This window comes from Pan paniscus, chromosome 16 (genome assembly GCF_029289425.2).
Source record: "Pan paniscus chromosome 16, NHGRI_mPanPan1-v2.0_pri, whole genome shotgun sequence".
In the NCBI taxonomy this organism is placed as follows: domain Eukaryota; kingdom Metazoa; phylum Chordata; class Mammalia; order Primates; family Hominidae; genus Pan; species Pan paniscus.
The window spans coordinates 85487308-85499542 of NC_073265.2; positions in this window are offsets into that span (position 1 = coordinate 85487308).

A 12235-nucleotide genomic window follows, 5' to 3' on the forward strand; every position below is an offset into this window, starting at 1 on the left:
GTGTGTATCAATGCTCCATTTCTTTTTGTGGCTGTATAATACTCCTTTGGATGGATATACCACATTTTGTTTATTTATGCATCAGTTGATGGACATTTGGGTTGTTTCCACTTGTTTGGCTCTTATGAACAACGCTGCTATGAACATTCATGTGCATGTTTTTGTTTGAACATGTTTTCAATGTATGTGTGGAGTGTATACATTGAAGTGAATTGCTGAATCATATGGTAATTCTATGTCTGGCTTTTTGAGGAACCACCAAACTATTTTCCACAATGGTGGCATCATTTTTACATTCCCAAAAGCAAAGTATGGGGTTTCTAATTTCTCCACATTCTTGTTAACACTATTTTTCATTTTCTTAAATGGCCATGCTAGACATTATAAAGTGCTATCTCATTGTGGTTACAATTTGTATTTCCCTAACGAATAATAATGTCATGCATATTTGCATGTGCTTATTGGCCATTCGTATTTCTTTCTTTCTTTCTTTTTTTTATTGGAGAAATGCCTAATCAAGTCCTTTGTCCATTTTTTAAAAATTGGATTGTTTCTCTTTTGGTTATAGAGTTAATACATTTTGACAGAATGGTGTCAAACACTTTGGAAGGCCAGCACTATAAGACAGAGCAGTGAGGAACAGAAATGAGACTATATTTATTGTGAGCCATGGCATCCAAGGAACCTGCACTGACCCTTGCTCTCTCATTCAGGAACTCTATGAACTTAGCCAAGTTCTTAACATCACAATTCATGGTGTTGTTGATAGAATGGCAATAAGACGACTAGCCTTCTTGGGTTGAAATGAAGATTAAGTGAGATCATGTACATAAAGCTACTGGTTCAGTGCTTGGCATATAGCAGTAATTCCAAGCAAACATATGGCTTGAATATTCAACTTGCCATTATGGCTGGCAGCAGGGAAGAGAAGAAACCTGAGGATTCAGTAATAAATGTACGGCAACCTAGGACCAAACCCATTCTTGACAGAATGACTGTTTCTGCTCACCTCCCCAGTGGAGAAACCTGGGGCATTGACCTACTGGCCCATTTCACCAGGTAGTGGCAGCAAGAGCTGAGTCAAATAAAACCAAAGTTGGAGTCTTAACTTCAGGGAAGGATTTCAATCAAAAGTTTATAGGCTTCTGCTGTTAAGTAATTCAAGCAGTGAGTTGATAAATATATACTGAGCATCCACTCTATGCCAGAGGCATGGAGATAATGAAAATACAGCCTGACTTCAAGGAAAAATGGAGATTAAATGAGAAATGGAAAGATAAGTCCTCACATCACTGCCCCAAAGGCATAGGCCCAGTAACAGGTTGTGTTTAAATGGTCATTAACAGAGAATTCTTCAAGTAGAGAAAACCTAGATTGACAATATCAATCCATTTAACTAAATCTGTTAAACAAACAATTGCAGAAAACAATCTTTTGATCATTTTCCTAATGAAAAATTCCCACTTTTGCTTTGGATCTGTGGTTTAGAAAACATATGGTATTTTAATTTTATTAATATATCATAAGAGAAATATCAAGACACTATAATTGTTTTTCTGGTTGAGTTTGATTTCTTCTTCTTTAGTTAAGTAATATAAAGCAACTGATTAAGAAAAAAATGTGTAAATTCCCAATTCAGAAACAGCATCAACGATGAATTAATTCACTTAGAGAGAAAGATTTGTCCAGGGAATATAGAAAATACTGAATTAGAGTTAATTTCCTAACACATGACTTGTGTTCGATAAAGGTTTAAAGTACTTTTTGTTTGGATTTTGTCTGTTCTTTTATATGCATATAATTGTGGTGAGTGATTGCTCCAGAGACTTAAATGCTTAAAAAAAAAAAGGATGTTTTATTTTTCATAGTTTTAGTGTATTCAGTATTTGTCATTAGGGTACCTGCATCTAGAAAATAATTGGGCCTCTTATTCCCAATACCCCTTCCTCAACTTGTACCCATAGAGAAAGTTGAAAGTAAATGCAAGTTATTTGTTTAAACATCTGGGTAGCCAGGTACAGTACCATGCCACTGTATCATAAAGTAAATTATTTCTATCTATTGAGGTTCACCCTCCCAGTTTTTATGGCTATTGTCACTATTATTGTAACATTCTTGGTTTGTTTGAACGCAACAGTAGTTCAAGCTGAGACCATTTTTATGTACCAATTCTCTGACTGTTTCCCATCTCCCCTGATTCCTCCTCCCCCACTAAGCACACCCCAGCTTCAGTTGCCATGGCCAGACTTTAAAAACAGTTCAGACTTAAAAGGTTAAGATCTAAGGGCTGCTGATTTTATCTGGGCTTTTAACTAACACAGGCAGGTGGATTAGAGATATGTGTACAATCCCCACTCTAGACACTTGGGTAAATATGCACATGTGCTAGGGCAGCCGAGGAAGCAATCTGATGTTATTGTCTATTAATTCCAAAGTGGAGATTAAAGAAATCAGTAGTGTAAATATCAAAAAGGATTTCCACTTACATATAAGAACATTACTGAAGCAGACTGGTTGCTCCAAATTATATGAAGGCTTTTTTCGCTTTAAGAAAAGTGTGAATTTGTTTTACTTGAAATTTGCATATTTTTTGTCTCTCTTTGTCTGCATGGAGGGTCCTAACCCAACCAGGAATGCTGTGCACGTGGTAGTAATTTGTGCTGCTTAGAGTTTCCATGTACTTTTACCACAACAACAGATATATTTGCCAGAGTTGTAATGTAGAGTTAAATTTTACTTTTTGGCCTCTCTTTATGTAACATTTCCTAGAAATGTCAAAATAGGGGTGAGGGAAGCTGCGTATGAAGTTCAGAGCATTTCTAACTTTAGACAGTATAAAATCCCCATATAGTTCAGCAGACTTTTCCTCTAAGTTTCAGAATCCAAGCTGAAGTTAAGCCACCCTTGTGCCACCACAAATGAATAACATGTGATGGCTGGAGAAGTTAAAAATCTGGCGATTTTCCACCCTGCTGCAAGTGAGCTGAAGTAGACGTTCCAAAGCTGTGCTTCAGGGGGGGAAATGTCAATTAAAATGCAGGTGCCTCAACTTCAACAAAAGTCATCAAGAATCACCATTAGCTTTTATTATACTATACATCCACTTAAAACACACACATGGCCTCACAGGGCTTTTTAATCAGCCCAGCAGTACAGGGAACCATGTTGGAAAAGTTACAGAATTTTTAGGAATTGTGATAAGAGGTAAGTTTTCCACCCTGTCTTGCAACACATCAATCAGAGATCTCAGGCCATCTTTCAAGGATATACCTGTGCACTCAGAATCAAGTCTAAATGGAATCCATCACTACTCCATAACTCTTTTCTGGGTGATTATGCCAAAAAGAAAAAAAAAACAAACAATAGCTATACCGCATCTTCAAAAATGCTATGAGCTACAATGCAGAACATTACTATATGATACCCAACCCACCAGCCAACTCTAAGCAGGCACCCAATCAATCCAGTGGAAACTATGCATTAAACTTATTTTTTGGCACGAGGAGGCGGAGCAAAGGTCAGTGGCCATTCAAAGGAGGAGCACCAAGTGCCTGACTGATATTCGTCTAATGCAGTCTAATGCTCAGGCATCAGGAAGAAGGAAGGGAGGGAAGCAGTTGTCCTCCAGAAGAGGCAAGAGTCTTGTAGAAGTCTTCCCCCATCAAAAATATAACATCGTCTTTTCTACCACTTAGAGTTCAGTGTGGATAAACATGGTCACTGGTTCTCATGTGAATCAAAACGTCATTCCTTTTCGCCCTAAGACTAGCTGGTCATTTCTTCACATCTTGGCAGAAATAACTTTCACACAATGAGCATGTGCTTTTCTGCGGAATAGCCAGCTGGGATGAACTCCACGGGAAAAAAAGCAAGTTTTGATGAGGAATTGGCAAGGGAGAAGAGATATTTCTTTGAAGCAAGACTACTTCAGGAAAGAAGAGGCTTGGGAAAGGTGGAATAAGAGGGACTTTGCCTATCTCCCACGGTCGGGGGCCAGGGGAGGGGGTAGGAAAGGGGCAACAAGAGGGGAGAAACAAGTGGATAAAAGGAAGCCGGAACACAGGATTAACTAACTACAGTGTTTGAAATAAATATAAAAACCCAACCCACATATTGATTGCAAGTTTAATTGCAAGTATTCACGTGCATGTGGCATATAGTCAAAATCTCAATCCATCACTGGACCACATCAGAAGTTGACAGATTTTCAACCCTGGCATGCAAGGACACTCATCTCGGATTCTATTGGCCTAGCGGATGAGGTGGTTGCATGAAACTAGGCAGAGAGCTGGTTCTGGAAAAGAGGAAGGGGCAGCTGGAATCTCAGAAAGATTCCTCTGAAAATGAGACCGTCTTGTGTCATCTTTGGCAAACTCACCAGGAATGTGGCAAGTCAGTGTTGAATTTTGGGGAAACTCCTAAGAATAAAGTTCCCAGTTCTACCATTTTTACCTAGAAAGTGATGGAGTCCTAGTCTCATCTTTATATAATTGACAGAAAAAATAAATAATAGAAAAAAACATTCAAATTTGGGTTTAATATTACACCCTAATATAAGTCTTTAAATTAAAGCAGAAAATAAATGTAGGGATTTGGCTTTTAAAGCAAAATTTTCAAAATTATTTTAAAAAGTAAAATACATTAGGTGGCTCCCTGGTGCATACGACTTTTTACAGAAAGCTGTAAAAAGGAAGCCCAATTGAAATACACTTACATTTTAACACTCAACTATAAGGTGCTTGCAAAATCTGGAATACAACAATGTAATTCCAATAACTGTGACATATCTCTTGGTAACTTCCCTGATCTTCAGACACTGGAAGAAACATCAAAGAATGAAAATACCAGTGTAGGACTCTCAGGGTGTTTTTCTGGGTAAGTGTCTATGAATGTGGGAGGACAAAAAAAGAGTAAAATCAGTCTTTGTGACAAATGATTAATAGTTCAAAGTCTTGATGGCTTTTCTATGAAGAACAGACCCAGGAGGAACGGCATGAAATAAAACAGATCGCTTCAATTAGCTTGTCCACACCCTCTTTGGTGTTCTGAAGGAGTACGTTCTCAAGGTGAAAAAGCACTTTAGGCCCCAGGCTCTCACTGCACCCACGAACATTTAGGTGTCCCTGGTTTTCAAAATCAGAGCACCTGGATTCTGTTTGGTAATTGCATCTCTCTCTTGGCAGCAAGCAAAGGCCATATTATAAAAAGAAAGGGGGCCGGGTGCGGTGGCTCGTCTGTAATCCCAGCACTTTGGGAGGCCGAAGCGAGTGAATTGCCTGAGCTCAGGAGTTCAAGACAAGCCTGGGCAATATGGTGAAACCCCGTCTCTACTAAAATACAAAAAATTCGCTGGGTGTGGACTTATAGTCCCAGCTACTCAGGAGAATTTGTTGAACCCAGGAGGCGGAGGTTGCAGTGAGCCGAGATTGCACCACTGTACTCCAGCCAGGGTGACAGAGCTAGACTCCATCAAAAAAAAAATAAAAAAGACAAAGAAAGAAAAGAAAGAAAGAAGAAAGAAAGAGAGAGAGAGAGAAAGAAAGAAAGAAAGAAAGAGAAAGAAAGAAAGAAAGAAAGAAAGAAAGAAAGAAAGAAAGAAAGAAAAAGAAAAGAGAAGAAAAGAAATGCATACATGGATGTGTGGGCAATGCCATGGGATGGAGCCAAAAGATCACCCCTTTCTAGTCATCTGACCCTGGGATGAGTCATTTAACCTTTCTCAGCCTCAGTTCTCACATCTGTATAATGGAAACAGTATCTTGTTCTGGGATGAAGTTCACATAGAAAATAGGTTGAAACCTCTGAGGCATTTCCCACATGGAAGAAGCTGTTATTATTCCAGGTTTCCTTCTCTGGTCTGTTGAGTTCCCATGTGCCCACAACTAAACAAAAAACCTAGACATATGTTTTGTCTATCACCAAGGCACACTTGTGGATTCAATTTCATTGTCTTCCATGTTGAATTCCTACCCTGGTCTACTTTTCAGTTGTAACTTTTACGACAAACCAGTTTTTAAAAATTCAGAGAACTAAAAGAAGACAACTTAAAAGAATAAATAAGTACATGGACTGGCACAAATCTCAGAAAACAAAACAAAACCTCACCAGCTTTCTATCACTAGGCAACCTCTCTAAAACCCATCTCAAACTCGGTGAAAAGATAGAGCATTCCTGAAAAGCTGGGGTCAAACCCAAATTGCACACCCTTATATGCAAAAACCAAATCCAATTCAGGATGCAAGTCAGCTTTAAATTCAAATCAATAGATGGATAAGGAAGCTATTCCAAAAACAAGGGACTTCAAAAAAACAAATAAACAACAAAAAAATCTTCCCGGTGCACCTGCTGGAGATGCTGTGTGTCAGGCTCTCCATTTCAACCCCAACCTATATTTGATATGGTGTTGTTGCAGCTGTGGGACCAGGGTGGTTTATTTAAGTGGCTCCAAATGCCTGTCAGTGTGGCAACCAGCTGAATACATAAAACAGGCTCTCCAAACCCTTTATGGCCCAGGGTCAGAGTAAATGGAATAATAAAATCCAAATGCTTTTGTCTCATTTTCCATCACCCGGCCCTTCCGCATAAATCTGCAGCTTCACAGTGACCTTCGCGTTCAGTGCGGGATGAGGCCGCGGGTTGGAGATACATTTGGTCTGCATCTTGGGTCTTTAAAAGCTTTTTCCAATTAATTTTAACTGGCTTCCATAAGGATCAAGTACAGCTTCCTCTCCCTCCTCCCCTCACTCCCACCTTTTTAACCAGCCAAGTGACAGAATGCTCTAGGGTAATACAACAGGTATCAACCCCATTATGCTCCGGATGGCCAAGACAAAATGTGATTCCAAGTCCCAGAACATCTGAAAGAAGAAACATATTCCTCTTTCCAATCCATGGAGACAGGCTTGGGTTTTATTTGGTGGCCTCACCTCTAGCTGCTGCACATCTGTGCGAAGTAGGGAAAATACTGTAAAGTCCTTCTGACAACACTCCTAGTACAAACTCTGGAAATCAGGGTATGTATGTCCTTGGAGTCAGCTGAAGAAACCTCCTGTCTTATTATTTCTGTGGGCATTTGGAGGCACAGAAATAGAACATTTGACCTGCCTAATGGGCTTCTCATTTGAGTGCTTCAGAAGAGTAAGAGAGGAGGAGAGTGAAGGTGCGTGGGATGAATGACAAGGATCAGAGAAGGAGGCAAGAGGAGGGTCCTGGAAAACTGTGACCCGGGGCTTCTTTCTGCCACCGACCTTTGCTACCCCCTAAACTAAAGGAGGAAACAAATAGCAGCAGAATGATGTAATAAGGGTTACATTTATTTTCATTCAGCACAGAAACATGTTTATCATGCCATTTTTTTTGGGGGGGGGCGTTGGGGGCTACATATGGTGAGGGATAGAGACTTAACTAAGACATAATTCCAGATCCCCATGTTCCCAATCTAGGGAAGACAATGGTCACAGAACTTGCCTAGAAAGCAAACGTGCCTAAGTTTGAAAAGTATTACAATGAAAGGGGATGCTTTCAATAACAACTTTGAATCTTTTGCTCCCATCAGTAACTTGGGTTCTATAATCACTCCCAAGCCCATCACATAGACATTTTCCACTTCCATTTCATCTCTATTTGGACTCTTTTCTTTCCTATTTCCAAAATTGTATTTTCCTTTCCTGTAGTTATCTCTGTCTTTTCACTCTTTGTATCTGCAGAAAATATACTGAATTTATAAAGAAAGAAAACCTCTACACTAAAAGTGAAAATGTATTTATCTAAAATTTGATTGTGTTTCATAAACTTATAGAACGTTCTAGCAGAAAGCAGCCCTGGATTTTGTTTGGTTTTGACCTCCTTTGTTTTGCAGGAATAAAGGCAACCTGAGGAAACTGAGGTCTGAGGAAGGAATCCATGGTCAAAATACATAAAGCCAGTAAGTTAAGTTCTGGGTGAGCGTATTCCACAACCAACCGTCATGCATTCAGCTTTTTTGTTAAGTACCTTCCGAACTGAGTTCTGTTAACTATTGGCTTTTCTGTTTAAGAATTTTGCTGGTGTGCTGAACCTGGGTCATCACATTTCATCAATTCTCATTCCACATTATACTAACCTGGAATTGGTTAAACTTAAAAAACATATACATGAAGCTGATATTCCCATTGCTGCAATGGCTAACAAACTAAATAAAAAAGAAAATTTGGCTCAATCCTAGGACAAATAGTCCCCAACCTAAAGTCAACATCATCCACATCATCTAAGTCAGGCCTATGCAAGAACCAAGACTGGTGGAACTGAAGCTATAAAGTACATATGCCAGAGAAAATATTTCAACATTAATTTTTTAAAGTTGATTAAAAGGCTTAACCTTATGTAAATTAGCCCTTAAATTGTTTAGTAAGGACATATTTGAAGGGAATATGAATGGTTGTGCTGAAATCAAAGAAGGAGGCATGACACACAATGGAAAGTGATAGACCCAAAACAGTATGCAGTCTGTCTTGCTACTTTCTAGGGAATTCACCCACAAAAGAATAAAATAATGGAATCCTGTGAGACTTGAACATCATTCATGTCTACCCACTGAATCTTCGTCATTCAGGTTTAGCACAGACAATTCCATTAGAAAGGCACTTACAAGTTTTTAAAAGGTGTCATTCAATTTCTTTTGCCTTCATTACACTTTAAAATTTTTTTTTTTTACTATTTTAACAGCTCATTTTGTGGAGAAGTCTTTATTACATTGTCCAAAACACACTTCTGAAGGACTTCAAGGCTAACTATGTGCTATCATGAAAAAGCGTGAGTTTTCAATCAAAATACCTCAAGGTCCAAAATCCACCTGAGAAACTCAGAACAGATGAACTTAAACTCTGATTCTTAGTTTCTTTATCTGTAAAATGTGGGCAATAAAACAGATCTTACAAGCGCATCATAAAGATTAAGTGAGAGCAAAACTTAGGTGAAACAGTTAAAAGTTAAATGAGATAGCATAAGTGGTGGATACAGAGTAGCAAATACAGACCCCCCACCCCCACCCCCATATAAACACACACACATTCTCCTAACTTGTGGTTCTACTCTTGACCTTGGAATGTTGCTGTGTTATTTCCCACCCGACACCCAACTAACTATTGGAAGGCGTGAGCTCTTTGGCCAGGTTCCACAGCCCCAGTTGCGATGACCCTATCTCACACCCCTCAAGACTTCAGTTATTCTCTGGGTATCCTTCATTTTCTCATATCCTTCTCAAAGATGCACACATAATTTCTAAGCTGTGGGTTAACTAACGTGGGGAAAGTGGATATTCTGTTTTTTGAGAACCTCTCATTAATTCAGTGTAAGACACATCAAAAGCCTGGTAGTTATTAAGGAAGAGCAGGGTCAATTTGTAACACAGAGTGTCAAAAAGAGAGTCAGGATAGTGCCCTCCCTTGGTCATCACCTGGCTTGACCAGGGTTGATTGTCCACTGTCCACATTACACAACTGTAAGCACAAGTCCTGCCATTCCTGAATTGGAAACAATTATACTCTTCTGATCCCTATTTGCTTGCTTTTGTATATAATATCACTTGGTTTAAAATGACTAGGTCTAGTCTCCAAATTCCTTTTGTAAATACAACAGGATTTTTCAGAAGAGCTTTCAAGAAAGGAAGTGAGAGAAATCTACAACAGCTCAGCCAAGTTTCTCCTAAATTAAACATCAATTTTAGAAATCACAAACCAAGTGTGTTGTCCAAGACTTGAACCATAATTTGAAAAATATTTTTTAAAAAACAGAATATTAGTTTTTCAGCCTAGAAATAATAAACCCATCTTCATGAATAGAGATAATTGTGCAATATGTCAATTGATCAAGGCAGAGAGTCTATAAAAGCAAAAGCCCCTTTTGGGATGTAACTCTCAACTTGTTCACTGAATGCTTATATTCCAATTCACTGGCATGAGCACTCACAAAATCAAAACTTTGAGAAGAAATTAACTTCCTTTGAGAGACTCCATGACCCAATATGAAAGCAAGATAACATAATCTAAATGAAGCTCAAAATTATTTAAGGTAGTCATGTTGTATTAGTCTGTTTTCACTCTGCTGATAGAGACATACCCAAGACTGGGTAATTTATAAAGAAAAAAGAGATTTAATGCACTCACAGTTCCATGTTGCTGGGGAGACCTCACAATCGTGGCGGAAGATGAAAGACATGTCTTCCATGGTGGTAGGCAAGAGAAAATGAGAGCCAAGCAAAAGAAGACACCCCTTATCAAACCATCAAATCTCATGAGCCTTATTCACTACCACGAGAACAGTATGGGGGAAACCACCTCCATAATTCAATTAACTCTCACCAGGTCCCTCCAACAACATGTGGGAATTATGGGAGCTACAATTCAAGATGAGATTTGGGTGGGGACACAGCCGAACCATATCACATGTCTAGCTTCCTGTGTCTCCAGATTTGGAGTTACTAAGATTATGCAAATAGCTTAGGAATATCCATCAGACCTCTTGTATCCACTTTGAATCTGAAGTGAAACAGAAACTTTTTAATGGCAAGAAGTTTCTTGATCAAATTTCATCCATCAGTTCCACTGCTAATTCTGGTGGCAGTGAGTTTGACTATCATGGCCTCTGGTCTCCCCTCTGTAATTTTCCAATTTGGTCAAGATGCTTCTACACTAAGCACCAGGGCGCCTTCCAATATGATCACACAGGTAATTACAGTGCTTGTTTATTTCTCTTGTACACCAGACTGAAAGCTCTGGAGAAACTGAGGCCATGGCTGATTTGTTGTTGCCTCTTTAGAATCTAAAACATAGCAAGTGTCCAGTAAATGTTGAATAAATTGTTTTTACAAAAAAAGGTAATGAATTTTCTTGAGAACTCAGAGCTAAGAGGAAAAACAGAAAGCCTATCTACTTCTCATTCTTGGAATGTATGCTCTGAAAGTTAAATGCTTTCTTTGTGCACCTAGCAGCACAGGTCATAACAGAGGGGCTCAATAACTATCCAACTAAGCTTTGGGGGTTAAAAACAAAAAAGAAGTGTAGGTGAAATGAAGTGCACAGAGGCAGGGTGAGAGGAATGCTATGTAACACTTTGCTGAAGAACAGTTGACAGCTGGGATATAACGTCAGAGAGAAGATCAACCCAACATGTGGTTATGAGACCGTAGGTGGATCCATTTCAGTAAAAGCATTTGCAGTCAGGGCCCAAAGATACAGGCTTGGAAATTAAAGCTGGGAAAACATAAACAAAAAAACCCACGAAGCTACAAGGGTAAGGGTTCTGGAAGGGTTTTGGATGCAAGCGGACATGATTCCAACCCAACTGAATCACTTTAGCACATCAAGGGTGATCTTATGCTTAACAGCTCTCACTCTCCTTTAAAAAAAAAAAATCTGTGAACTGGTAACAGTAAGATATGTCCTATGTGGCTTTTATAAGAAGGAATGGCATAGGCAGATAATGAGCTTGACAGGATGAAAGGTTTGAATATTATTCCTGTTTTTAAGAAAAGCATGGATAAAATATGCACAACGGTAGGTCATGGGCAATAGAAACTGCACAAAAAAGCCAGATGCAATGCCATCTGCAGTCACAGAAGACAACTGAAAATGTGCTTGTGAGAACCAAGGCCTTTCATCAAGTCCTCATATGATGGTCCTTGGTTCTCAGGTCTAGAAAGTACTATTGGCCTGGTCATGGTGCCTCATGCCTATAATCCCAACACTTAGAGAGGTCGAAGCAGGAAGGTCACTTAAAGCCAGAACATTGAGACCAGACTGAGCAATAAAGCAAGACCCTGCCTCTACCAAAAAATAAGAAAAGAAAAAAGAAAGTTCTATTGGATCTTGAGAAACTCATCAAATAAAACCAAAATGGACTATTTTCACTAATATTTGAATTGTGAATATTTGAATAATAAAATATCTGAATCACGATATTCATGGGACCTATATTAACTTCGATTTTAAGATACACTATTATTTTAAATAATACAAAGAAAAAAGACAGTATTTGTATATGCTTATAAAATGCTGCCAATAAAATTATATATGCCGTTAGTAAGATACATATTTTTGAGAGATATAAAGTGTTTAAAAAGTGCAATGGGCTGGGCATGGTGGCTCATGCCTGTAATCCCAGCACTTTGGGAGGCCGAGGCAGGTGGATCATGAGGTCAGGAGTTCAAAACCGGCCTGGCCAAGATGGTGAAACCCCGTCTCTACTAAAAATACAAAAA